We start from the raw sequence: 2,552 nt of genomic DNA on the forward strand, positions 1-2,552 counted from the left end.
AAAGTTCTCTCCGTTACACTTAACATATTTGTCAAATTTTCAATTCCATTATTGGAAACATTTTTCAAACTCATCGGTTTGGATGGCTGACAGCACCTTCCTCGTTTTTTTCTTCATCTCTCCTATTTTGTCAAATCGCTGTCCTTTCAATCAAGGAGACAAAAAAGAAGTTGCATGGAACAAGGTCAGGTGAGTGAGGTAGGTGGAGCAAGAGAGGCATGCTGATTTCTACCAAAAACTGGTGCACTGGGATGGCTGTGTGAGCAGATGCATTGTCATGGTGGCAAAACCAGTCTGCCATGAATGAGGCCTTTTGGGGTCACACACTGTTATGCAATCTTTTCAGAACCTCTAAATAGAAAGCTTGATTAATAATCTGTATGGATTTTGATAAGAGTTGTACGATTCCCCAATAAATGATTTTTTTTTAAAAAGGTTGCAGCAGCAATCAGCAGACATTCAAGGCAGCTACAGAAGAGGATGTGAAAAAAGGGATATCATTGCTGAAGTCAGATGGGTCTTGTCTTAAATATGTTCACTTGTGTTTTATTAACTATGCAAAGGCATTTTTCTGTGTGAATCATAATAAACCACGAATAACATTTTTTAAAGAAGCTCTGCCCAGTGGGGGGTATGGGTGAATACCTGCTAGTATGACATCACGAAAAACAGAGAAAAGATAGGCGTTGTCAAGATTCCACCAGACAGGTTCAAACATCAATAATTGTGAGGCTATCACAGGACAGGTCAGTTTGGTTCTGCAGTCCACTATGAATCAGATGGCACCAAACAACAGCAATCAGTGGGTGTCATCAGGCATCACTGAGCTGGTTCTCATAGCGGTGCTATGTGTGACAGAAGGAAACAATGCCCAGTTCTGCACCACCCTATCGTCTTATAATTGAGTTCATCGATGCAGCCACTGTGTCAATCCATCTTGTTGAAGGTCTTCTTCTTTTTCACTGGTTCTGCTACTTTATGAAGAAACATCATGTCCTTGTCCAGGGACTGGTATCTCTTGACAACATGGCCAAAGTACCTGAGTCAAAGTCTCATCATCCTTTCTTCTAAGTTGTACTTCTTCCAAGACAGATTTGTTTGCTCTTTTGGCCATCCAGGGTACTTTCAATATGCGTTGCCAGCACCATTAATTCAATGCATCGGTTTGTCTTCAGTCTTGCTTATTCAACATCCACTTTCACAAAAATATGAGGTGATTGAAAAGACCATGGCCTACGTGCAGCACACCTTAGTCCTCAAGGTAATATCCGTTCTTTTCAACACTTTACAGAGCTCTCGTGCCGCAGATTTGCCCAAGGCAATACATTCTCTGATCTCCTGACTGCTGCTTCCTGAGTTTTGTTTGTATTATTTTACTTTATCTCATACTAGGTGGTGGGCACAACAATCCACCTTAATAAAGTTGACAATTAGCTTCACTAGGAACATTTTTAATAATGCACTTTTTTAAAGTATCTTGCAAATTGCTCTGCACTAACTTGGAAAACTACAGGAGAAAAGTAACAGGCAAAGTGAAACGACCCGTTACAATGACAAGAACAGCACAGTTGGACATGGCCCGCATTTTAGTTTTCTTACTGCGTGATCAATTCAGTAATAGGTTCCCTCAGCTAGCTCCACTGCTCAGGATTTAAAGAAATGCCCTTTCGTCCTGGTTTCATTTCACCTTCTTGATCCAACCAATATTCTCTAATATCAATCAGGACTTTCCCTTTGAAGTCCCGAACACCGACATACTGCATTTCCGCAGCCTGGAACATGCTATCGTCTCTGTTGCTGCTGCTCTGGCTCTGGAAGTTTCTCCAGTCTTTAACATCTACAGGTTCTTCTGGAGCTACCTGCTTTTGCCTCTTTACTTTTTGTCTATTTCACTATCAGAATCCCTGCCAGCTGAGCTTGAAGAAATAAGTTCCTCTGATTTGGGCAGCGCTCTGTCCATGCCGCCCAACAGTCTCCTGCTTGCTCGCTCATGACTGACCTGCTGCCATGATTACTGATCGTGGAACCAAGCAAGACAAAAATCCTTGAAAACTTCAATCTTTTCTCCATTTACCATGATGCTACCTATTGATCCAGTTGTGAGGATTTTGCTTTTCTTTACACTGAGTCGTAATCCATACGGAAGGCTACAATTCTTGTTCTTTTTCCACAAATGCTGTAAATCCTCCTCATTTTCAGCAAGCAAAGGTCTGTCATCTGTATTTGGCACCTTAATAAGTTTTCAGCTTTTCCTGATTTTTGCTCAGCAGATTGAGTAAGTATGGTGAGAGGATGCAACTCTGACATACCTGTCCTAATTTTAAACCATCCAGTGCTGCCCTCATTGTGTCCAACTGCTTCTTTATCCGTGTGAGCATAACGTAGTCTTCTGGGATTCCTGTTCTTCTCAAGGATATCCGTAGTTTGTTATAATTCACAGTCAAATGACATGGCAAAGTCAATAAAACACAAGTAAACATCTTTCTGGTGTTCTTTGCTTTCTGCCAAGATCCATCTGATGTCAACAATAATATTGCTTGTTGTTGTAACCA

The 2,552-nt window shown here is 41.1% G+C and overlaps 1 pseudogene; it reads right to left on the minus strand.

Moving 5' to 3' along the window:
- Nucleotides 1-1,545: 1,545 nt before the first annotated feature.
- Nucleotides 1,546-1,960, minus strand: LOC115869967 (annotated as a pseudogene).
- Nucleotides 1,961-2,552: the final 592 nt, after the last annotated feature.

This window comes from Echinops telfairi, unplaced genomic scaffold (genome assembly GCF_000313985.2).
Source record: "Echinops telfairi isolate 266 unplaced genomic scaffold, ASM31398v2 ScPeMD7_70;HRSCAF=299, whole genome shotgun sequence".
Taxonomy (NCBI): Eukaryota; Metazoa; Chordata; class Mammalia; order Afrosoricida; family Tenrecidae; genus Echinops; species Echinops telfairi.